General features: G+C 43.4%; 1 long non-coding RNA gene and 2 gene segments (V, D, J or C); 2 read left to right on the top strand and 1 right to left on the bottom strand.

Moving 5' to 3' along the window:
* The window catches only part of LOC148005510 (Ig gamma-2C chain C region-like), a 390,070-nt gene that overhangs the window by 233,471 nt on the left and 130,618 nt on the right, over window positions 1-25,981 (top strand).
* LOC148005512 (immunoglobulin heavy constant mu-like) overlaps window positions 1-25,981 on the top strand; it is a 179,715-nt gene that overhangs the window by 71,144 nt on the left and 82,590 nt on the right.
* The window catches only part of LOC148005513 (LINE-1 retrotransposable element ORF1 protein-like), a 139,110-nt gene that overhangs the window by 64,420 nt on the left and 48,709 nt on the right, over window positions 1-25,981 (bottom strand). For all 9 annotated transcript variants that reach the window (XR_015623415.1, XR_015623424.1, XR_015623425.1 and 6 more), the window contains one exon: window positions 15,558-15,607. This is a non-coding gene — a long non-coding RNA (LINE-1 retrotransposable element ORF1 protein-like). The remainder of the gene's footprint in view (window positions 1-15,557; window positions 15,608-25,981) is intronic.

The raw sequence follows: 25,981 nt of genomic DNA, 5'->3' as shown, positions 1-25,981 counted from the left end.
TGCAATCCCACCAACAATGGAGGAGTGTTCCTCTTTCTCTACTTCCTCGCCAACATCTGCTGTCACTTGAGGTTCCGACTGGTATGAGGTGGAATCTCAGGGTTGTTTTCATTTGTGTTTTCCTGATGATTAAGGATGCTGAACATTTCTTTAGGTACTTCTCAGCCATTCGATATTCCTCAGCTGTAAATTCTTCGTTTAGCTCTATACCCAATTTTTAATAGGGTTCTTTGGCTCTCTGCAGTCTAACTTCATAAGTTCTTTGGTTATTTTGGATATTAGCCCTCTAACAGTAGTACAATTGGTAAAGATGTTTTCCCAATTTGTTGGTTGCCGTTTTTTCCTAACAACAGTGTCCTTTGCCTTACAGAAGCTTTGCAGCTTTACAAGATGCCATTTGTCTATTCTTGATCTTAGAGCATAAGTCATTGGTGGTTTTTTTTTTTTCAGGAAATTTTCTCCAGTGCACATGTGTTCGAGATGCTTCCCCACTTTTTCCTCTATTAATTTGAGTGTATCTGGTTTGATGTGGAGGTCCTTGATCCACTTGGACTTGAGCTTTGCACAGGGTGATAAGAATGGATCAATTTGCATTCTTCTACATGCTGACCTCCAGTTGAACCAGCACCATTTGCTGAAAATGCTATCTTTTTTCCATTGGATGGTTTTGGCCTCTTTGTCAAAAACCAAGAGACCATAGGTGTGTGGATTCATTTCTGGATTGCAATCTTATTCCACTGGTCTATCTGCCTGTCTCTGTACCAATAACATAAAATATTTTTTTATCACTATTGCTCTGTAATATGGCTTGAGGTCAGGGATGGTGATTCCCCCAGAATTCATTTTATTGTTGAGGGTAGTTTTACCTATCCTGGGTTTTTGTTATTCCAGATGAATTTGCCAATTGTTCTAACTCTATGAAGAATTTAAATGGAATTTTGATGGGGATTGCATTGAATCTGTAGATCGCTTTTGGTAAAATGGCCATTTCTACTATGTTAATCCTGCCAATCCATGAGCATGGGAGATCTTTCCATCTTCTGAGATCTCCAATTTCTTTCTTCAGAGACTTAAAGTTCTTATCATACAGATATTTCACTTGCTTGGTTAAAGTCACACTAAGGTATTTTATATTATTTGTGACTATTATGAAGTGTGTCATTTCCCTAATTTCTCTCTCAGCCTGTTTCTCTTTTGTGTAGAGGAAGGCTACTGATTTGTTTGAGTTAACTTTATACTCAGCCACTTTGCTGAAGTTGTTTATCAGTCTTAGTAGTTCTCTGGTGGAACTTTGGGGTCACTTAAGTATACTATCATATGATCTGCAAATAGTGATATTTTTACTTCTTCCTTTCCAATTTGTATCCCTTTGACCTACTTTTGTTGTCTGATTGGTCTGTCTAGGACTTTGAAAACTATATTGAATAAGTAGGAAAGAGTGGGCAGCCTTGTCTAGTCCCTGATTTTAGTGGGATTGCTTCAAGTTTCTCTCCATTTAGTTTAATGTTAGCAACTGGTTTGCTGTATATGGCTTTTACTATATTTAGGTATGGGCCTTCAATTCCTGTTATTTCCAGGACTTTTATCATAAAGGGGTGCTGAATTTTGTCAAATGCTTTCTCAGCATCTAATGCAATGATCGTGTGGTTTTTATCTTTGAGTTTATGTAGTGGATTACGTTCATGGTTTTCCATATATGGATCCATACAGCATACCTGGGATGAAGCCTACTTGGTCATGGTGGATGATTGTTTTGATGTGCTCTTGGATTCGGTTTGCAAGAATTTCATTGAGTATTTTTGCGTCGATATTCATAAGGGAAATTGGTCTGAATTTCTCTTTCTTTGTTGGGTCTTTGTGTGGTTTAGGTATAAGAGTAATTGTGGCTTCATAGAAGGAATTTAGTAGTGCTCTGTCTGTTTTAATTTTGTGGAATACTTGGAGAGTTTTGGTATGAGGACTTTTATGAAGTTGTCATAGAATTCTGCACTAAACCCATCTGGTCCTGGGCTCCTTTTGGTTGGGAGACTTTTAAGACTGCTTCCATTTCTTTAGGAGTTATAGGGATGTTTAAATGGTTTACCTGCTCCTGATTTAACTTTGGTACCTGGTATTTGTCTAGAAAATTGTCCACTTCCTCCAGATTTTCCAGTGTTAAATATAGGCTTTTGTAGTAGGATCTGATGATTTTTTGAATTTCCTCTGATTCTGTTATGTCTCCCTTTTCGTTTCTGATTTTGTTAATTTGGACACACTCTCTGTGCCTTCTGGTTAGTCTGGCTAAGGGTTTGTGTATCTTGTTGATTTTCTCAAAGAACCAATTTTTGGTTCTGTTGATTCTTTGTATAGTCCTTTTTGTTTCTACTTGGTTGATTTCAGCTCTGAGTTTGATTATTTCGTGCCTTGTACTCCTCCTGGGTGTATTTGCTTCGTTTTTATTCTAGAGCTTTTAGGTGTGCTGTCAAGCTGCTGATATATACTCTCTCCTGTTTCTTCCTTCAGGCACTCAGAGTTATGGGTTTTCCTCTTAGCACAGCTTTCATTGTGTCCCATAAGTTTGGGTATGTTGTACCTTCATTTTCATCAAGTTCTAAGAAGTCTTTAATTTTTTTCTTTATTTCTTCCTTGACCAGGTTATCATTGAGTAGAGCATTGTTCAATTTCCATGTATATGTGGGTGTTCTTTCCTTATTGTTGTAATTGAAGACCAGCCTTAAACAATGGTGGTCTGATAGGATGCGTAGGGCTATGTGTATCTTTCAGTATCTTTTGAGGCCTGTTTTGTGACTGAATATATGGTCTATTTTGGAGAAGATACCATGAGGTGGTGAGAAGAACATATCCTTTTGTTTTAGCATGGAATGTTCTATAAATATGTTAAGTCCATTTGGTTCATAACTTCTGTTAGTCTCTCTATGTCTCTGTTTAATTTCTGTTTCAATGATCTGTCCATTGATGAGAGTGTGGTGTTGAAATCTCCTACTATTGTTGTGTGAGGTGCAATATGTGCTTTGAGCTTCAGTAAGGTTTCTTTTCTATATATAGATGCCCTTGTATTTGGAGCATAGGTATTTAGGATTGAGAGTTCATCTTGGTGGATTTTTCCTTTGATGAATATGAAGTGTCCTTCCTTATCTTTTTCGATGACTTTTGGTTGAAAGTTGATTTTATTCTATATTAGAATGGCTACTCCAGCTTTCTCTTTCAGACCATTTGATTGAAAATGTGTTTTCCATCATTTTACTCTGAGGTAGTGTCTGTCTTTGTCTCTGAGGTATGTTTCCTCTAGGCAGCAAAATGCTAGGTCCTCTTTATGTATCCAGTCTGTTAACCTGTGTCTTTTCATTGGGGGATTGAGTCCATTGACGTTGAGAGATATTAAGGCATAGTGATTGTTGCTTCCTGTTATTTTTGTGTTTGGAGGTGGGATTATGTTTGTGTGCTTCTCTTCTTCTGGTGTTGTTGCAAAAGGATTAATTTCTTGCTTTTTCTAGGGTGTAGCTTGCTTCCTTGTGTTGGGCTTTGCCATTTATTATCCTTTGTAGGGCTGGATGTGAGGGAAGATATTGTGTAAATTTGGTTTTGTCATGGAATGTCTTGGTTTCTCCATCTATATTAATTTAGTTTTGCTGGATATAGTAGCCTGCGCTGGCATTTGTGTTCTCTTAGGGTCTGTATGACATCTGCCCAGGATCTTCTGGCTTTCATAATCTCTGGTGAGAAGTCTGGTGTGATTCTGATAGGTCTGCCTTTATATGTTACTTGACGTTTTTCCCTTACTGCTTTTAATATTCCTTCTTTGTTTTGTGCATTTGGTGTTTTGACTATTATGTGACAGGAGGAGTTTCTTTTCTGGTCCAATAAATGTGGAGTTCTGTAGGCTTCTTGTATGTTTATGGGCATCTCTTTCTTTAGATTAGGGAAGTTTTCTTCTATGATTTTCTTGAAGATAAATTGGGAGTCTTCACTCTCCTCTTATTATCCTTAGGTTATATCTTCTCATTGTGTCCTGGATTTTTTGTACGTTTTGGGCTAGGAGCTTTTTACATTATCTTTGACAGTTGTGTTGATGTTTTCTATGGTATCTTCTGCTCCTGAAATTCTCTCTTCTATCTCTTGTATTCTGTTGGTGATGCTCGCATCTATGACTCCTGATCTCCTCCCTAGGTTTTCTATATCCTGGGTTGTCTCCCTTTGTGCTTTTGTTATTGTTTATATTTCCATTTTTGACTCCCGGATGGTTTTGTTCACTTCCTTCTCCTGTTTGGTTGTTTTTACCAGTAGTTCTTTAAGGGATTTTTGTGTTTCCTCTTTAAGCGCTTCTCCTTGTTTACTTGTGTTGTCCTGCATTTCCTTAAGGGAGTTATTTATGACTTTCTTAAAATCTTCCATCATCATGATAAAATGTAATTTTAAATCTAGATCTTGCTTTTCCGGTGTGTTTGGATATCCAGTGTTTGCTTTGGTGGGAGAATTGGACTCTGATGATGCCAAGTACTCTTGGTTTCTGTTGCTTGGGTTCTGCACTTGCCTCTCACCATCAGATTGTCTCTGGTGTTAGCTTGTCTTGCTGGTTCCGATGGAGGCTTGACCCTCTTGTGGGCCTGTGTGTCAGGACTCCTAGAGACCTGTTTTCCTGTTTTCTTTCAGCCAGTTATGCAAACAGAGTGTTCTGCTCACAGGCATGTAGTCACTCCTAGAGGCTGGCTTTCAGCTATCCATCAGGGCAGCAACTGGAAAGGGTCCTGCCCCTACTTCTCTGAGGTCCCTGTGCACAAGGTGCACAGATGGCACAAGGTGTTTTCCTCTTGAGTCAGGAATGTGGGCAGAGAGTAGTCGCCTCTGGTTTCACAGGACTGTCTACACCTCTGATGGTCTACCCCCGACACACACACACACACACACACACACGGGATTTGAGTGCAGGGAGCTGTTCAACTGATTCAGTTCAGATCCAGGCACAGATCTAGACCTTGGGGCTCCTGCAGCTGACTGCTCCTATATTCCTGTGTCCAGAGACACTATGCAGTTTCCTCTTGGGCCAGATATGTGGGCAAACATAGGCAGAAGTAGCAGTATGACCTGCCCTGCAGTCTCAGGATTGCCCGGACTTCTGGGTGTTCAGCTCTCTGTCCCATATGATTTGGGAGAAGGGAGCTATGGATGGGTTCAGAGAGGTTCAGGCCACACTAGAAACTCGAAGTGCCAGGTCCCAGAGGACTTCTGCCTTTGTATGTCCTGAGTCCATCAGGCAAGTCACTTGGAGCATAAAAGTTTGTCTTTTCTCTGCTTTCTGGCATGTCGCTCCTGGCAGCTGGCTTTCAGCCTTTTTTTGAGGCAGGAGCTTGATGAGTCCTGCCTTTACTGCTCCTAGGTCCCTGGGGTCAGGGGGCACAATCACATTGCTTTCTTATAAAACCCAAGACTACCAGCCCAAGGACAGTACCACCCACAAGGGGCCCTCCCCACTTGATCACTAATTGTAAAAATGCCTTACAACTAGATCTCATGCAGCCATTTTTTCAAGGGATGCTCCTTTCTTGGATAACTCCAGCTTGTGTCAAGTTGACACACAAAACAAGACAGTACAACCACCTTACAAGAAAACTAGCAACCTGCAAATGACAGGAAAAACACAGCACACAAAGCTTTGAACTCTTTGTATTTATGGCATACAATACTGCAGGTCATCCAAGGAATGGGGGCCAAGGTGGGCATCTGTGGGAAATGCATACAATTTACATAGCTACCTTGCATTTATGACATATGTAGCCATTGTTCCTGGTAACTAACTGGTGTGACTGTTGCTAAACTGCAAATTGAGCCCAAGTGCATGTGTATGCCAGGTAATTGCTCTACCACAAAGCTGCATTCCCATTCCCAACTCATTACCTTGCAATAGGAATTTTAAAAGTTAATGTAGACATAAACAAAAAGAATCAGGAGAAGGGACTGAAAGACAGACCTGCAGAAATTCTCCAGAATGAAGAGCTCTGAAGCACCAGGTAGAACTTGCCTGACAGGAGCGCAAAGAAGAGAGCTCAGAAGGAACTTCCTGACAATGCTCCTGGGTCACACTGACAGCACTGAAAGTCAGCAATGAACACCAAATATGCCCCAGAATCCTTTGCATAAAAATGTCACAGAACAGCAAAGCTGCAACAGTCCAAAACGGGAAACAGAACACATGCCACTCAAAGAAAGCGTAGACAAAATGGGAAGAGGAAAGAATTATAAGAGAAGAATATCACACAGAACAGGCTTTTATTGGCTTCATTGCGGAGGATAGGAAGGACCAAGTCAAAAAGAAAAATGTTCAGCAGGATTTCCAACAAGGAAAATTCACTCTCTCTTTAGGAGATGAGAAGAGAAAGTGTAAGCCCCTGTGTTGAGAGTGCCAGGCCCCCTGCCCAACTGTGAAAAATGCCAGGGTGCCCACCTGGAATAGAGAAGGACTAGGGAGAAGAGCGTGAGGTAACAACCATCATGACATCACATATGTGTCCCATCTGATAAGAACAAGAACTGCAAGGAGCAGAGAATGTTAAACAGAGCAGCAGACACAGAAGTAAACAAGTCTTATAAGAAAGATCTACATAGTCTGTGAGACTTCCAAAGAGAAAAGGACAGCCATGCCTCAAAGCACAAAGCCTGGCTTCTCCTGACCCAGCCTGAAGCTTCTGCCCTTGCTCCTCGATGCCCACATGTAAGGCTCTCAAGTCATCACCATACTGCCTCCCACAAGAAGAGGAAGGCAGAATGTCAATCAGGAAGTCACCCAGAGACAAATCTTTCCAGTAGTTCTTAGCACCCCTCCCTCAGCAGCCCCAATACAGGCATTGAGAGAACAAGGGGTGTTAGGATATCAGCCTGGTGGCAGCCACAGTGCCTACCTCATGCCTAAGATATTCCTGAAGAAAATAAAATTCTGGGAGGGAAAAAGCAGGACCTCAACTCAGGGGGCACCATTGAGACTGCTTCCTGTGTCTCCACAGGACCCTACTCCTGCAGAACCAGAGCTCTTGCTTGCCAGGATTTTTTGTGAAGGGATCTACTACTATGTTTTTAACTATGGTAGCTACTACAATGGAATATTCAGCAGCAAAAACCCATTGTGCCTTGAAGACTATGCAGATCAAAGCAGTGAGACTTGAAGAGCTGGCACCTAAGGATCTCTAGCTAAGAAGTGACGACAGAAGTCCATTAATTGATACTACCCTACATACAATTCTGACTGGCAATAGAGACATCTAAGAGTCCTAAAATCAGATGCCAATAGCCTCTCCCCAGAGTCAAGAAACACCAGCAGATAACAACTGAGAACTCCAAAGACCAATGCCTCCTTTCAATAGGAAGGGTCCTAAATATCTTTCTCTTAGAGAAACTTGAGAAACACTCCATGCAGGATTCAGAGGACCTTCCATAGCCACTTTGAAACCATTGATTTGGCCATCTTTACCTGGTACCAACAAGGCAACACTACCTCAGGCACAGCTTAAATATGTTTTCTCAGTCACTTGGTAGACCATAAGGAGCCTGTAATAGGTTCTACCAGATCTTTGGAAAACTTCCAGGTGCATGTTTATGGAGTTGAGCCTGACTTTAGCTACCTGGGAGCTCACAATGTCCTGGTGGAGAACCCAAATGACAGAAATATCCCATGACCTTCTGAGCAAGATTTTTGCTTTGGAGATGGATTATCTGGTTCTTTGTTCCCCACATATTGGAACATGATGGATCTATTAAGGGACAGAAGCTCAGGGTAAACAAACATCCTACAAATCTGAGCAAGGTCTGCTCACTTGATATCAACCTTTCTCATACTGTGTCTCTCCTAGAATCACGGGGCAAATGTTGACATAGATCAGGTACAGAAACAACAGAATGACACTGAAGAAGGTTCTTCTCAAATTGCCATCACAGCATGGCAGGAAGACCACAGGAGGATGATTCTATATGGGTCTCTCTTACTGTAGGATATGTATCACAGTGGTATAGATTAATCCCAAAAGCACTGGAAGATCTCATCTTTCAACGAAAGTGGCCAACCAGCCAGGATATGTCAGACCTAAGCTTTTCTTGGACACTCAGCTTTGAGCCTAGAGAGCCCCCTTGGAGTTAGGATTGATAGTCCCAGGCTCAGGTCTAGCTATACTCTAGGACATCAATATCAGTACCTATGGTGGCTTCAGGCAGCAGGCCTCTGCAGTGCACCCACCCGACATGCCATCTTCTCTGGGATCAGAAAGTTTCAGAACTCAGCAGACAAAAACTCAGAGTTGAAGGATCCACACACATACTACAGAGTCAAATATGGCCCAGAGGACACCGATATCTGCCAAATCGTAGGGATCATAGGCCAAGAAGTTTCTGTTAGAATTTGGGATACTAAGTACCAGGATGGCACTCTGATAAAGAAAGATATCCAGGACAATAGTAGAACATGATCTAGGCTATTCAGGTGAGCAGAAATGTCCTTAGCAATCAATTCCCCATTCTCCATTGTTAGAGGATAGGTACAACCCAAACAGTACACCAGGACCCAGGATAACACACATTAATACGTGCACTAACACACAAATAGACATACACATATGCAAAACATGCGGGCACACACATGGTCATGCACATGTACTTGCATGCTCATACACATAAACATGCACAGGTGGGCATGCAAGCACGCACACATACACATGGCATATACACACACATTCATAAACAAATGCACCTACACATACATATATACACCCAAGTGCATGCATAGAAACACACACACACACTCGCACATATTGTCACACTCTGAAAAAATTCACTAGCCTTGCCCACTCAAACAGACCCATTCAGAGTGGAGGACTGAAGACTGATACTGTCAGTGTCTCCTCCTGAGGGACCTGCCTACCCATGCATGTCTACTACTCAGCAAGAAGACTTTGAGAAGATTTTGAACTAGTTACTGTCAGTGGGTATAATTCAGGGTAGGAAAAGCTGCAACCAAAACTGCCCTCCAAAACTCATCCCACAGACCCTTTCCCTGCCATAAACTGTGTGTGTTCGTGTGTGTGTGTGTGTGTGTGTGTGTGTGTGTGTGTTTGTATATGTGTGTATACCCAAGCAGACAGCTGTTCCTGCATTACCCACAGTCCTTTATAACTTAGGGTAGGACACCCTTACCCTTTCATTTGGCTCAGGACTCTATCAAAAGTGATCCTGAGGGGAAAAGCTACATGCAGACAGGATTAGCCAGTCCTTACCACCGTGGCTATAGGCAGGTGACAACAGGTATGAGTCTGTGAAATCCTCAAATACTGCAAGAGCAACAGACACCACACAGCCTCTGGAGCACCATGACACCAAGGACCCAAATTTCCATCTGCTCCACATTCCTAGGAACCAAGGATCTGCCTACTCTGTCCTCCAGTCATGTTTAGAAGGGAAGTTGGCATGAATATTCATGAGAAACAGCACTGTGGTGTCAATGTCAACCACAAATCCACTAAGAAATGCTACACAAGCAGCTGTTCACACAGCAGTCAGGCTGAGTGGACACACACATCAGAGAGGTGCCTGGCACAAAGTCCCAGGCCCAAGCAGTGTTCCAAAAACACATGTCTCCACTATGTTCATCGCAGCCTTATTTATAATAGCCAGAAAATGGAAAGAACCCAGATGCCCTTCAACAGAGGAATGGATACAGAAAATGTGGTACATCTACACAATGGAATACTACTCAGCTATCAAAAACAACGAGTTTATGAAATTCGTAGGCAAATGGTTGGAACTGGAAAATATCATCCTGAGTGAACTAACCCAATCACAGAAAGACATACATGGTATGCACTCATTGATAAGTGGCTATTAGCCCAAATGCTTGAATTACCCTAGATGCCTAGAACAAACGAAACTCAAGACGGATGATCAAAATGTGAATGCTTCACTCCTTCTTTAAATGAGGAAAAAGAATACCCTTGGCAGGGAAGGGAGAGGCAAAGATTAAAACAGAGACTGAAGGAACACCCATTCAGAGCCTGTCCCACATTTGGCCCATACATATACAGCCACCCAATTGGACTAGATGGATGAAGCAAAGAAGTGCAGACCGACAGGAGCCGGATGTAGATCGCTCCTGAGAGACACAGCCAGAATACAGCAAATACAGAGGCGAATGCCAGCAGCAAACCACTGAACTGAGAATAGGTCCCCTATTGAAGGAATCAGAGAAAGAACTGGAAGAGCTTGAAGGGGCTCGAGACCCCAAAAGTACAACAATGTCAAGCAACCAGAGCTTCCAGGGACTAAGCCACTACCTAAAGACTATACATGGACTGACCCTGGACTCTGACCCCATAGGTAGCAATGAATATCCTAGTAAGAGCACCAGTGGAAGGGGAAGCCCTGGGTCCTGCTAAGACTGAACCCCCAGTGAACTAGTCTATGGGGGGAGGGCGGCAATGGGGGGAGGGTTGGGAGGGGAACACCCATAAGGAAGGGGAGGGGGGAGGGGGATGTTTGCCCGGAAACCGGGAAAGGGAATAACACTCGAAATGTATATAAGAAATACTCAAGTTAATAAAAAAAAAAAAAAAAGATAAAAAAAAAAAAAAAAAAAACCAAAAACACATGTGTCTCTTTGGACTCCAGCAGCCAGTCACGGTCATTCCCATGTCAAAGTCCTCCATTAGTCTCAGGAGTAGAGACTCAGAATATCACTCAGTTACCTCCAGTTGTGGGTCCCTTGGTCAGCACTGGTCGCAGCAGCATTACAACATTAGGTATTCAGAAGTAGAGATGATACACACAAGTATGGATGCATGCATGCAGGCATGCCCAAACACACACACACACACACACACACACACACACACACACACACACTAACAAATACAGAGAGAGAGAGATCTACATAGTCTATGAGAATTTCAACGAGAAAGGGGAAGCCATGCCTCAAAGCACAAATCCCAGCTTCTCCTGACACAGCCTGAAGCTACTGCCCTTGCTCCACTCTGCCCACATGAAAGGCTTTCAAGGCATCACCACACTGCCTCTCCCAAGAAGAGGAAGGAAGGCAGCATGTCAATCAGGAAGTCAGCAAGAGACAAATTGTACAGTAGTTCTCACCACCCATCACTCAGCAGCCTCCATCCAGGCATTGAAAGAACAAGGGGTTTTCCACAGTCAGCCTTGTGGAAGCCCCAGACCCTGTTTGCTGCCTAGGACTTTCCTGAACAGATGGAAGCCTGGTGTGAAAAAGCTGGACTTTGACTCGGGATGGCTCCTGAGACTCTGCACTGCAGCCTGTGCCCCCAACAGATGCTACTACTGCAGAACCAGAGCCGTTACTCAGCAGTGCTTTTTGTGAAAGGATCTACTACTGTGTTAACTACCCGGGTATAACTACCACAGTGTTATATCCAGCATCAAAAACCCATTTTGCCCAGCAGGTTCTTCAGGTCAAATCACTGGTTTAGAGGAGCTGGCACCTAAGGGTCTATATCTGAGTTTCGATCACTGAGGCCCAGTAATGGATGATAACCCAGTAATAAATTTTCTTAAGAACACAGAGAATTCAAAGCACCCTAAAGTTGGATCCCAATAACCTCTCAAACACAGCCCAAATTCACCAGATAAAAACTACCCAGCTCTCCACATAGACCACTGCTTCCTTTCAATAGGAAGAGCCCTAAAGATATTTCTCTGAGAAACTTGGGAAACGCTCCATCGGGACTCAGAGAGCTTTCCACAGCCACTTGGAAACCTTTGATTTGGCCATCTTTATGTGGTACCAACAAGACAACAATACCTCAGGCACAGCTTAAATATGTTCTCTCAGTCACTTGGTAGACCACGAATTCTACCAAGATCTATGGAAGACTACCAGGATCATCTTGCTGGAGCCGAGCCTGACATCAGATACCTAGGAGCTCCCAGTGTCCTAGTGGAGAATCCAAATGACAGAACTACCTCCTGACCTTCTGCTGACCTAGAAAGGTTCTTGGTTTGGGTGGAAGGCATTGTGTTTCTTTATTCCCCACATCATGCACCATGATGGATCTGTTAAGGGACAATAGGCCAGAGTAAATATCCTACAGCCCCAAGTCCAAAGACACTGCCTTTGCCTACTCTGAAAGATCAGAGAGAGCTATACAAGTCCTCTTCTGATTACTGTTGGGAACAAATTAGACCATTTACATTCTCTTCAGGGGTCTCTGTCCTCAGAAGCCACTTGCAGAACCCTAGTCCTCAGTCCTTCATCTCCTCTCCTCTTTCTTTGTCTTCCCTGCCATAATGACTCAGGGAAGGTTAGTGTGAGCATGTCACATCTGTATCAAATGCACAAAGCCCGGCTTCTCCCGGCACAGCCTAGAGCTTCTGCCCTGCCACTCTGCCCACATGTAAGCTCTCAAGGCATCACCACACTGCCTCCCACAAGAAGAGGAAGGCAGAATGTCAATCAGGAAGTCACCCAGAGACAAATCTTTCCAGTTGTTCCTATCACCCCTCCCTCAGCAGCCCCCATCAAGGCATTGAGAGAACAAGGGATGTTAGGAGGTCAGCCACTTGGCAGCACCAGTGCCTGCCCCATGCTTAGGACATTCCTGAAGAAAATAAAAGTCTAGGAGGGAAAAAGCTTGACCTCAACTCAGGATGGCTCCGGGGACACCACAGTGCCACACTGCTGCCTCCTCCCACCCCCAAGATGCTACTACTGCAGAGTCATTACTTATCCCACGTTTTTGTGAAGGGATCTACTACTGTGTTAATAATATAGGTACAACTACCACAGTGTTATAGCCAGCATCAAAAACCCATTTTGCCCAGGAGGGTCTTCAGGTTAAATCACTGGTATAGAAGAGATGGCACGTAAGGGTCTATAATTGAGTTTTGATCACTGAGGCCTAGAAATGGATGCTATCCCACAAATGACTTTTCTGAATGAACACAGAGAAGTCAAAGTACTCTAATGTCAGATCCCAATAACCTCTAACCGCAGCCCAAGAACACCAGCAGAAAACTACTCAGTTCTCCACATAGACCAAAACCTCCTTTCAATAGGAAAGATCTTTCTCTCAGAGAAACGTGGGAAACACTCCAAGCATGGCTCAAACAGCCTTCCACAGCCACTTGAAAACCATTGACTTGGCCATCTTTACCTGAAACCCACAAGACAACAATTCCTCAGCCACAGACTAAACATGTTCTCTAGGTAACTTTTTAAACCACAAGAAGCCTGTGGAAGGTTCTAACAAGATCTGTTGAAGACTACCAGGAGCAAGTTCCTGAATCTGAGTCTCACATTAGCTATCGAGGGGCTCCCTGTATCTTGGTGGAGGGTCCAAAGTACAGAAATATCTCCCAATCTTCTGCTGACCAGAGAACGGTTTTGTGGTTTAAGAAAGTCATATGCTTCTTTATGCCTCATTTACTGGAACATGGTGGATCTGTTAAGGGACAGAATGTTAGTGATAACTAACCATTCTGCAACCCCAAATCCAAAGACCCTGTCTTTACCTACCCTGGAAGACAAAAAAGAGGTCTTCACAGAGGCTTTTTTTTTTAACTTCAGTATTTCTTATTTACATTTCGAATGTTATTCCCTTTCCCGGTTTCCAGGCAAACATCCCCCAACCCCTCCCTCTCCCCCTCTATATAGGTGTTCCCCTCCCCATCCTCCCCCCATTACCGCCCTCCCCCCAACAATTACGTTCACTCAGGGTTCAGTCTTAGCAGGACCAAGGGCTTCCCCTTCCACTGGTGCTCTTACTAGGATATTCATTGCTACCTATGAGGTCAGAGTCCAGGGTCAGTCCATGTATAGTCTTTAGGTAGTGGCTTAGTCCCTGGAAGCTCTGGTTGCTTGGCATTGTTGTTCATATGGGGTCTCGAACCCCTTCAAGCTCTTCCAGTTCTTTCTCTGATTCCTTCAACGGGGGTCCCATTCTAAGTTCAGTGGTTTAATGATGGCATTCGCCTCTGTATTTGCTGTACTCTGGCTGTGTCTCTCAGGAGAGATCTACATCCAGTTCCTGTTGGCCTGCACTTCTTTGCTTCATCCATCTTGTCTAATTGGGTGGCTGTATATGTATGGGCCACATGTGGGGCAGGCTCTGAATGGGTGTTCCTTCAGTCTCTGTTTTAATCTTTGCCTCCCTATTCCCTGCCAAGGGTATTCTTGTTCCCCTTCTAAAGAAGGAGTGAAGCATTCACATTTTGATCATCCGTCTTGAGTTTCATGTGTTCTGTGCATCTAGGGTAATTCAAGGATTTGGGCTAATAGCCACTTATCAATGAGTGCATAACATGTGTGTTCTTCTCACAGAGTCTTTCTAACTACTGTTGGGGACTTGTTTGGCCATTTGCCTTCTCTCCAGGGATCTCTGTCCTCAGCACACCCTTCCAGATTCCTAGTCCTCAGTCCTTCCTCTCCTTTGCTTTCTCTTTCTCTTCCCTGCCACAGAGACTCAGGAAAGGTAACTGTGGGTCACATCTGTGTCATGTAGTGTTGGCTGTGTCACTGGGAAGCTCCAGGGACTTTCTGACTACAGAAGAGACAACAGAATGTCCCGTGTCTGTGATGAACTGACCCATGAATTATCCTGCAATACTGTGCCAGGTCTAGTTCTATGACATGCTCTTCTCTCATACTCCATCTTTGCTAGAGCCATGGGGAAGATATTGACATAGATCAGGTACAGGACCAGCACAGCATCCCTGAAGAGGGTTCTTCTCATTCTGCCATCACAGCATAGCAGAAAGACCATGGGAGTAGGATTCGCTATGGGCCTCACTGACTGTGGGATACCTACCACAGTGGTATAGATCAGTCCCAAAAGCCATGGAGAATCTGATCCCTCAACTATAGTGGCCAGCCAGGCAGGATATGTGAGACCTAAATGTGGGTTGGAGTCCCAGCTTTAAGCCTAGAGAGACCCAGTGGAGTAAGGATACATGTACATGTGTATGTATCCTACAGCAGCCAGCTGCTCCTGCATTACCCACAATCCTTTATAACTTGGGGTAAGCCATCCTTACCCTTTCATTTGTCTCAGGACTCTCCACCAAAGGTTTTCCTGAGGGGAGAAGCTACATGCAGACAGGGTCAGTCAGTCCTTACCACCATGGCTATAGGCAGGTGGCTGCAGGTATGAGCCTTTGACATCCAGTAAATACTGCAAGAACAACAGACACCACACAGCCTCTGCAGCACCATAACACCAAGGCCCCAAACTGCCATCTGCTCCACATTTTTAGGAACCAAGGATCTGTCCTCCAGTCAGGTATAGAAGGAAAGTTGGCATGAATATTAATGAGAAACAGCACTGTGGTGTCAATGTCAACCACAATCCCCTCAGAAAGGCTACACAATCAGCTTTTCAGACAGCAGCAGTCAGACTGAGTGGACACACACACATCAGAGGAGTGCCAGGCACAGAGTCCCAGGCCAAAGCAGTGGTCCAAAAATACATGTGCCCCTTCAGACATTTGCAGTCAGTCATGGTCATTCCCGTGGCAAAGTCCTTCATTAGTGTCAGGAGTAGACACTCAGAATAATACTCACTCACCTCCAGTCATGGGTCCCTTGGTCAGCACTGGTTCCAGGAGCTTTACCACACTAGGTATTCAGCAGTAGAGATGATACACATGTGCACACATGGAAGCATGCACACACACACAAGGAGAGAGAGAGAGACAGAAATAGATTCAGACACACACACACAGAGAGAGAGAGAGAGAGAGAGAGAGAGAGAGAGAGAGAGAGAGAGCAGGAATGTATTAGTTAAAATTAACATTGGAAAAACAAGTTTAGAATCCCTTCCCAAAGTGGTAAGAGCCTGTTTTCTATGCCAGCAACGTGGCTACTCTGGACCATCCTTCTCTCCTTTGCTTCACAAAGGCAGGAGGTGTTCAAACACTTTTAGCAAAACCTTGATGTTTCCCTGCAAGTCTACCCTGAACATGCTCCTACCAGAGTCTTTGGTTTGTTGCATCTCCCCTTCTGTGTAGACACATACATCAACTGGAGACTTAGTGCATTAGAAGGTTGTGAGGAGAAACTTACCATCTCTCCCCAGAACCAATGAAAGGCATTTCAAGAGCTGCCAAGACATGAATTGCCTAGAGATACTAACCATCAGTCCCAAAGAGTCCTGTTCAACACAGGAGCAATAGGGGAAAGCTGTGTGATCACCCACCCCACAGTTGGAGATCAGAATTGAAAGCTGACATATCGGTGTTCAAATAGCCTGTCTTACCCACAAATGTCCCCAAGTCCAAGCTGAGAGAAATACTGAGGGACTAGGCAGAGCCCCAGAGCAACTACCAGAAGAGACGAAAAGTCCTTACTGGTATCTAGAGGCCATATTAAATGAAAGAGAATAAATGAAACTGAATTAAGGTGGAGAAGATCAATGTTCCCAGAACAGTCGAAAAAAAGGAAAATATCAGCCACAGCTCCCTGCTCCCAAACCCCGTGGGAAAGAGAGTTCACTGCCCAGACAGGTGGGCACTGAGTCTGCAGAGCAGGAGAGACCACCAGGGCCCAACCCTGCCCACATCCCTGGCCCAAGAGGAAACTATATAGGGCCTCTGGGAACAGGAGGATAGGGGCACTCAAGCGGCAGGTTCCCTGTGGTCCAGACACCGCCCAGATCTGAACAGACCCAGTCAACAGCTCCCTGCACCCAAATCCCATGGGAGGGAGAGTTAAACATTCAGAGGGGCAGACATGCCTGGGAAGCCAGAAGAGACTACACTCTGCCCACATTTCTGACTCCAGAGGAAAACACATAACACCATCTGGGACCCCTGTGCACAGGGGCCCAGGAAAAGGCAGGGCAGGCCCTTCTGGTTGCCGCCCTCACGGAGAGCTCAAACGCAGCCCCCAGGAGCAACTTCAGGCCGGGGACCACAGGGAAGACCAACATTTCTACTTCAAGTGTCCTGCCTGGTGGACTAAGGACACATGCCCACAGGAACAGCTGAATACCAGTAGACAGAAAAGACTACACACCCGAAAGAAGAACACTCTGTTCCCATAACTGGCAGAAAGAAAACAGGAAAACAGGTCTACAGCACTCCTAACACACAGGCCTATAGGACGGTCTACCCACTGTCACAAATAGCACAACAAGGTAACACCAGAGGCAACCTGATGGCGAGAGGCACGTGCAGGAATCCAAGCAACAGAAACCAAAACTACATGGCATCATCGGAGCCCAATTCTTCCACCAAAGCAAACACTGAATATCCAAATACACCAGAAAAGCAAGATCTTGATTTTAAATCACATTTGGTCATGATGATGGAGGACTTCAAGAAAAACATAAAGAACTCCCTTACAGAAAAGCAGGAAAACATAAATAAACAAGTAGAAACCTATAGCGAGGAATCACAAAAATCCCTGAAAGAATTACAAGAAAACACAATCAAACAGGTGAAGGAATTAAAAATGGAAATGGGACCAATAAACAAAGCACAAAGGGAGACAGCCCTGGATATACAAAAACAAAAGAAGAGACAAGGAGCCGTAGATAAAAGCATCACCAACAGAATACAAGAGATAGAAGAAAGAATCTCAGGAGCAGAAGATTCCATAGAAATCATCGACACAACAGTCAAAGATAATGTAAAACTGAAAAAGATACTGGTCCAAAACATACAGGAAATCTAGGACGCAAAGAGAAGATCAAACCAAAGGATGATAGGTATAGAAGAGAGTGAAGACTCCCAGCTCAAAGGACCAGTAAATTTCTTCAACAAAATCATAGAAGAAAACTTCCGTAACCTAAAGAAAGAGATGCACATAAACATACAAGAAGCCTCCAGAACTCCAAATAGATTGGACCAGAGAAGAAACTCCTCCTGTCACATAATAGTCAAAACACCAAATGCACAAAACAAAGAAAGAATATTAAAAGCAGTGAGGGAAAAGGTAAAGTAACATATAAGGGCAGACCTATCAGAATCACACCAGACTTCTCACCAGAGACTATGAAAGCCAGAAGATCCTGGAAAGATGTCACACAGACCCTAACAGAACACAAATGCCAGCCCAGGTTACTGTATCCAGCAAAACTCTCAATTAACATAGATGGGGAAACCAAGACATTCCATGACAAAACCAAATTTACACAATATCTTTCTACAAATCCAGGCCTACAAAGGATAATAAATGGTAAAGCCCAATATAAGGAGGCAAGCTACACCCTAGAAAAAGCAAGAAATTAACAGTCTTGGCAACAAAACAAAGAGAAGACAAGCACACAAACATAATCACACATCCAAATACAAATATGACAGAAAGCAACAATCACTATTCCTTAATATCTCTCAACATCAGTGGACTCAACTCCCCAATAAAAAGACATAGATTAACAAACTGAATATGCAATGAGGACTCTGTATTCTACTGCCTGCAGAAAACACACCTCAGAGACAAAGACAGACACTACCTCAGAGTGAAAGGCTGGAAAACAACTTTCCAAGAAAATGGTCTGAAGGAGCAAGCTTAGTAGCCATTCTAATATCGAATAAAATCAATTTTCGGGGTTGGGGATTTAGCTCAGTGGTAGAACGCTTGCCTAGGAAGCGCAAGGCCCTGGGTTCGGGCCCCAGCTCCGAAAAAAAAAAAAGAACCAAAAAAAAAATCAAATTTCAACTAAAAATCATCAAAAAAGATAAGGAAGGACACTTCAAATTCATCAAAGGAAAAATCCACCAAGATGAACTCTCATTCCTAAATGTCTATGCTCCAAATACAAGGGCATCTACATACATAAAAGAAAACTTACTAAAGCTCAAAGCACACATTGCACCTCACACAACAATAGTAGGAGATTTCAACACCACACTCTCATCAATGGACAGGTCATGGAAACAGAAATTAAACAGAGACATAGACAGACTAAGAGAAATCATGAAACAAATGGACTTAACAGATATTTATAGAATGTTCTATCCTAAAAGAAAAGGATATACCTTCTTCTCACCACCTCATGGTACTTTCTCCAAAATTGACCATATAATTGGTCATAAAACAGGCCTCAATAGATACAGAAAGATACAAATAATCCCATGTGTCCTATCAGACCACCACGAGATAAAGCTGGTCTTCAACAACAATAAGGGAAGAATGCACAAATATACATGGCAGTTGAACAATGCTCTACTCAATGATAACCTGGTCAAGGAAGAAATGAAGAAAGAAATTAAAGACTTCTTAGAATTTAATGAAAATGAAGGTAAAACATACACAAACTTATGGGACACAATGAAAGCTGTGCTCAGAGGAAAACTCATAGCTCTGAGTGCCTGCAGAAAGAAACAGGAGAGCATATATCAGCAGCTTGACAGCACACCTTTAAAAAATCTAGAACAAAAAGAAGCAAATACACCCAGGAGGAGTAGAAGGTAGGAAATAATCAAACTCACAGCTGAAATCAACCAAGTAGAAACAAAAAGGACCATAGAAAGAATCAACAGAACCAAAAGTTGGTTCTTTGAGAAAGTCAACAAGATAGATAAGCCCTTAGCCAGACTAAGGAGAGGACACAGAGAGTGTGTCCAAATTAACAAAATCAGAAATGAAAAGGGAGAGATAACTAAAGAATCAGAGGAAATTCAAAAAATCATCAGATCCTACTACAAAAGCCTATATTCAACAAAACCTGAAAATCTGCAGGAAATGGACAATTTCCTAGACAGATACCAAGTACCGAAGTTAAATCAGGAACAGATAAACCATTTAAACAACCCCATAACTCCTAAGGAATTAGAAGCAGTCATTAAAGGTCTCCCAACCAAAAAGAGCCCGGGTCCAGATGGGTTTAGTGCAGAATTCTATCAGACCTTCATAGAAGACCTCATACCAATACTATCCAAACTATTCCACAAAATTGAAACAGATGGAGCACTACCGAATTCCTTCTATGAAGCCACAATTACTCTTATACCTAAACCATACAAAGACCCAACAAAGAAAGAGAACTTCAGACCAATTTCCCTTATGAATATCGACGCAAAAATACTCAATAAAATTCTGGCAAACCGAATCCAAGAGCACATCAAAACAATCATCCACCATGATCAAGTGGGCTTCATCCCAGGCATGCTGTATGGATCCATATATGGAAAACCATGAACGTAATCCACCACATAAACTCAAAGATCAAAACCACACGATCATTTCATTAGATGCTAAGAAAGCATTTGACAAAATTCAGCACCCTTTATGATAAAAGTCCTGGAAATAACAGGAATTCAAGGCCCATACCTAAACATAGTAAAAGCCATATACAGCAAACCATTAGCTAACATTAAACTAAACGGAGAGAAACTTGAAGCAATCCCACTAAAATCAGGGACTAGACAAGGCTGCCCACTCACTCCCTACTTATTCAGTTCAGTTCTTGAAATTCTAGCCAGAGCAATCAGACAACAAAAGGAGATCAAAAGGATAAAGATCGGAAAAGAAGAAGTCAAAATATCACTATTTGCAGATGATATGATAGTATATTTAAGCAATCCCAAAAGTTCCACCAGAGAACTATTAAACCTGGTAAACACCTTCAGCAAAGTGGCTGGGTATAAAATTAACTCAAATAAATCAGTAGCCTTCCTCTACACAAAAGAGAAACAAGCCGAGAAAGAAATTAGGGAAATGACACCCTTCATAATAGTCCCAAATAATATAAAATACCTCGGTGTGACTTTAACCAAGCAAGTAAAAGATCTGTATGATAAGAACTTCAAGCCTCTGAAGAAAGAAATTGAAGAAGACCTCAGAAGATGGAAAGATCTCCCATGCTCATGGATTGGCAGGATTAACATAGTAAAAATGGCCGGGAAACTGGGAAGGGGAATAACAATCGAAATATAAATAAGAAATAAAAAAAATTTTAAAAATGGGGTTCAGAGCTAAACAAAGAATTCATAGCTGAGGAATGCCGAATAACTGAGAAGCACCTAAAGAAATGTTCAACATCTTTAGTCATAAGTCAAATGGAATTCAAAACAACCCTGAGATTTTACCTCACACCAGTGAGAATGGCTAAGATCATAAATTCAGGTGACAGTAGATGCTGGCGAGGATGTGGAGAAAGAGGAACATTCCTCCGTTGTTGGTGTGATTTCAGACTCGTACAACCATTCTGGAAATCAGTCTGGAGGTTCCTCAGAAAATTGGACATTGGACTACCTGAGGACCCAGCTATACCTCTCTTGGGCATATACCCAAAAGATGCCCCAACATATAAAAAAACTATGTTCATCGCAGCCTTATTTATAATAATCAGAAGCTGGAAAGAACCCAGTTGCCCTTCGACAGAGAAATGGATACAGAAAATGTGGTACATCTACACAATGGAATATTACTCAGCTATCAAAAACAATGACTTTACGAAATTCATAGGCAAATGGATGGAACTGGAAAATATCATCCTGAGTGAGGTAACCCAATCACAGAAAAACACACATGCTATGTACTCATTGATAAGTGAATATTAGCCCAAATACTTGAATTACCCTAGATGCACAGAACACATGGAACTCAAAAAGGATGGCCAAAATGCAAATGCTTCACTCCTTTTAAAGGAGAACAAGAATACACTTGGGAGGGAAGAGGGAGGCAAAGTTTAGAACAGAGGCAGAAGGAACCCCCATTCAGAGCCTGCCCCACATGTGGCCCATACATATATAGCCACCCAATTGGACAAGATGGATGAAGCAAAGAAGTGCAGGCAGACAGGAGTTGGATGTAGATCTCTCCTAAGAGACACAGCCAGAATACAGCAAATACATAGGCGAATGCCATCATTAAACCACTGAACTTAGAACAGGACCCCTGTTGAAGGAATCAGAGAAATGACTGGAAGAGCTTGAAGAGGCTCGAGACCCCATATGAACAACAATGCCAAGCAACCAGAGCTTCCAGGGACTAAGCCACTACCCAAAGACTATATATGGACTGACCCTAGGCTCCAACCTCATAGGTAGCAATGAATAGCCTAGTAAGAGCACCAGTGGAAGGGGAAGCCCTTGGTCCTGCCAAGACTGAACTCCCAGTGAATGTGATTGTTGGGGGGAGGGTGGTAATAGGGGGAGGATAGGGAGGGAAACAACCATAGAGAAGGGAAGGGAGGGGGGTTAGGGGGATGTTTCCCGGAAACTTGGAAAGGGAAAAACAATCAAAATGTAAATACGAAATACCCAAGTTAATAAAGATGAATAAATAAATAAATAAATAAATAAATAAATAGGAAAATATCAGACACCAAAGTGATACAGAAGAAATGGGTATGCCTAATGTACCACGAGTTCCCTCACTAGATCAAGATGTAGCCCTAGGACCAGCCAGGAGCCTATCAGGAGTGACCTACAGAGGTCTGAGTCATTCCACACTGGGTCATTCTACATTTCAGAATAAAACATCAGATATAATAGCATCTCCACTGCAGGTGAATCCCTGAGCCACAGAGTGTACACAAAGGCAGCACTATGGATGAGGGACTTGGAGGGGGGAGTTTGTGTCTCAGTGACATGGGAACTGATTCCTCCAACCTACCGCCACCCAAAGGAACATAGCAGGACAAAGACCCTGAAATAACATCTGCCAAGAGGAGAGGTCAAAGTAGTCACTGAGCTGAGATGTCTCATACACTGTGATAGAAAAACAAAGGACAAAGAACCTCTTGTATTCCAACCAAAAGAGTGAAGCTGTGGATCTCCACCACTGCCTTAGTCACGGTTTCTATTGCTGCACAGACATCATGACCAAGAAGCAAGTTGGGGGGGAAAGGGTTTATTCACCTTACACTTTCCACATTGCTGTTCATCACCAAAGGAAGTCAGGACTGGAACTCAAGCAGATCAGGAAGCAGGAGCTGATTCAGAGGCCTTGGAGGGTTGCTGATTACTGGCATGCTTCCCCTGGCTTGTTCACCTTGCTTTCTTATAGAACCTAAGACTACCAGCACAGGGAAAATATCACCTACAATGGGCACTGCTCACATGATCAGTAATGCCTTACAACTAGATCTCATGGAGGCATTTTCTCAAAGGATGCTCCTTTCTCTGTGATGAGTCCAGGTTGTGTCAAGTTGACACACAAAACCTGACAGTACAACCACCTTACAAGCAAAATACTAACCTGCAAATGACGGGGGAAGCACAGCATACAAACCCTTCAGCTCTGTGTATGAATGGTGTGCAATACTGAAGGTCATTCAAAGAGTGTGGGTCAAGGTGGGCATGTGTGGGAAATGCCTACAATTTACATAGCTACCTTTCATTTATAACATATGTAACTCCTGTTCCTGGTACCTTATTGTGTGACTGTTGCTGTGCTGCAGTTAGAGCCTTGGTATATGTATATGCCAGGCAAATGCTCTACCACTAAGCTTCATTTCCATTCCCAACTCATCACCTTGCAATAGGAATTTTAAAAATTGATGTAGACATAAATAAAATGAATCAGGAGGATGGGCTGAAAGGCAGACCTGCAGACATTCTCCAGAAGGGAGAGCTCTGAAGCAACAAGTAGAACTTGCCTGACAGGAGAGCAAAGACAAAGCTCAGCCATAATTTCCAGACAGTGCTACTGGCCATATTGAGCACACTATATGTCAGCAGTGAACCTTAAATATGCCCCAGAATCCTCTCCATAAAAATATCACAGAACAGCAAAGCTGCAACAACCCAAAACAGGAAACAGAACACACGCCCCTCAAAGGAAGCATAGAAAAATTGGGAAGAAGAAAGAATTATAAGAGAAGAGTATCACACAGAACAGGCTTTTATTGGCTTCAGTGCTGAGGATAGGAAGGAAGAAGTCAAAAAGAAAAATGTTCAGCCGGATTCCCTCTCTCTCAAAATCCCAAAAAAGCAAAATTCACTCTCTTTAGGAGATGAGAAGAGAAAGTGTAAGGCCCTGTGCTGAGAGTGCCAGGTCCCAATGCCAGGCTGTGAAAAATGCCAGGGTGCCCACCAGGAACTGGCAAGGATGAGGGAAAAGAGGGTGAGGAAACACCCGGCATCACATCCCGCATGTATCCCCTATGGGAGGAACAAGAACTGCAAGGAGCAGAGAACACCAGACAGAACAGCAGACACATAACTAGTTGGCCAGTCTTATAGGAAAGATCTACATAGTCTGTGAGACTTGGAAAAGGGCAGCCATGACTCAAAGCACAAACCCGGCTTCTTGTGACACAGCCTTCAGCTTCTGTCCTCTCTGCCCACATGAAAGGCTCTCTGGGCATCACCACACTGCCTCCCCCAAGAAGAGGAAGGAAGGCAGCATGTCAATCAGGAGGTCGCTCAGAGACAAATCTTTCCAATAGTTCTTACCATCAGCAGCCTTCATCCAGGCATTGAAAGAACAAGGGGTTTTCCACATCAGACTTGTGACAGCCCCAGACCCTGTTTGCTGCCTAGGACTTTCCTGAACAGATGGAGGTCCACTGTGAAAAAGCTGGACATCAACTCGGGATGGCTCCTGAGACTGCACTGCTACCTGTACCCCCACCAGATGCTACTACTGCAGAACCAGAGACCTTACTCAGCCGTGCTTTTTGTGAAGGGATCTACTAAGGTGTTACCGAGATAGTTATGCCCACCACAGTATTGTATGCAGCAGCAAAATCCCATTTCGCCCAGCAGGGTATTCAGGTTAAAACCCCAGTCTGGCACCTAAGGGTCTATATCTGAGTTTTGATCACTGAGACCCAGTAGTGGATGCTACCCGACAAATGCCGTTTCTGAATGAACACAGAAAAGTCAAAGCACCCTAATGTCGGATCCTAATAAGCTCTCAACCACAGCCAAGTACACCAGTAGAAAACTGCTTAGCTCTCCACATAGACCAATGACTCCTTTCAATAGGAAGGGCCCTAAAGATATTTCTCTCAGAGAAACTTAGGAAACACTCCAAGCATGGCTCAGACAGCCTTTCACAGTCACTTGGAAACCATTGACTTGGCCATCTTTACCTGAAACCCACAAGACAACAATACTTCAGTCACGGATTAATATGTTTTCTCTGTCACTTGGTATACCACATGGACCCTGTGGTAGGTTCTACATAATTCTGTGGAAGACTTCCAGGAGCATCTTGCTAGAGCTGATCCTGCCATCAGATACCTAGGATATCCCACTGTCCTGGTGGAAAATCCAAATGACAGAACTACCTCCTGACCTGCTGCTGACCTAGAAAGATTTTTGGTTGAGTGGGGGGCGGCATTGTGTGTTTCTTTATTCCCTACATATTGCACCATGAGGGATCTGTTAAGGGAAAGAAGGCCATGATAAATATCCCACAGGCCCAAATCCAAAGACACTACCTTTGCCTACTCTGATAAATCATAGAGAGGCCTAAAAATGTCCTCCTCGGATTACTGTTGGGAACAAATTAGGCCATTTGTGTTCTCTCCTGGGATCTCTGTCCTCAGCAGCCATTTCCAGAACCCTAGTCTGCGGTCCTTCCTCTACTCTGCTCTCTCTTTGTCTTCCCTGCCACAGTGACTCAGGAAAGGTAAGTATAAGCATGACACATCTGGGTCATGTAGTGTTAGCTGTGTCACTGGAAAGATACAGTGTGTTTCTCAGTAGGAGAGAGATAACAGAAGATCCTGTGTCTTTAATGAACTGACTCTTATGGTACACTGCATCATTCCTGCAAATCTGGGCAAGGTCTGGTCACACTATATTAACCTTTCTCATATTCCTTCTCTGTTAGAGTCACAGGGTATATATTGACATAGATCAGGTACAGGAACAACACAGTACCCCTGAAGAAGGTTCTTTCCCATTTTCCATCAGAGCATGGCAGGAAGACCACAGGAGGAGGATTCTGTACGGGCTTCTCTCACAGTGGTATAGATCAGTCCCCAAATCCTTGGAAGATCTGATCCCTCAACTACACTAGCCAGCCAGGCAGGATAAGTGGGGCCTAAGTTGACTTGCAGTATCAGCTTTGAGCCTAGAGAGACCC

The sequence above is a fragment of the Rattus norvegicus genome, chromosome 6 (genome assembly GCF_021556685.1).
Source record: "Rattus norvegicus strain SHRSP/BbbUtx chromosome 6, alternate assembly SHRSP_T2T, whole genome shotgun sequence".
Taxonomy (NCBI): Eukaryota; Metazoa; Chordata; class Mammalia; order Rodentia; family Muridae; genus Rattus; species Rattus norvegicus.
This window is presented reverse-complemented; position numbering and strand designations above follow the sequence as displayed.